A 267-nucleotide genomic window follows, 5' to 3' on the forward strand; every position below is an offset into this window, starting at 1 on the left:
TTAGAAAATCAATTAAATGTCCATAAAGAATTCAATATAATATTGTTTTATTTTGATTCAACCTTTAAAATTTCTTTAATGAATTTTTATTTTTTTAATTTATCAAATAAAGAGAATTATCATATTTAAAATGTTTACAACGTTTTTAAACTACATAGGAATAGTTTTCCAAAATATTATGTAAACTATCTTGGACATGCAAAACAACTTTATGCAATTGTGCTGATTCATTTATGATGATAGTTTGTGAAATTAACAATATATATA

Source organism: Cicer arietinum, chromosome 7, assembly GCF_000331145.2.
Source record: "Cicer arietinum cultivar CDC Frontier isolate Library 1 chromosome 7, Cicar.CDCFrontier_v2.0, whole genome shotgun sequence".
NCBI classification, from domain to species: domain Eukaryota; kingdom Viridiplantae; phylum Streptophyta; class Magnoliopsida; order Fabales; family Fabaceae; genus Cicer; species Cicer arietinum.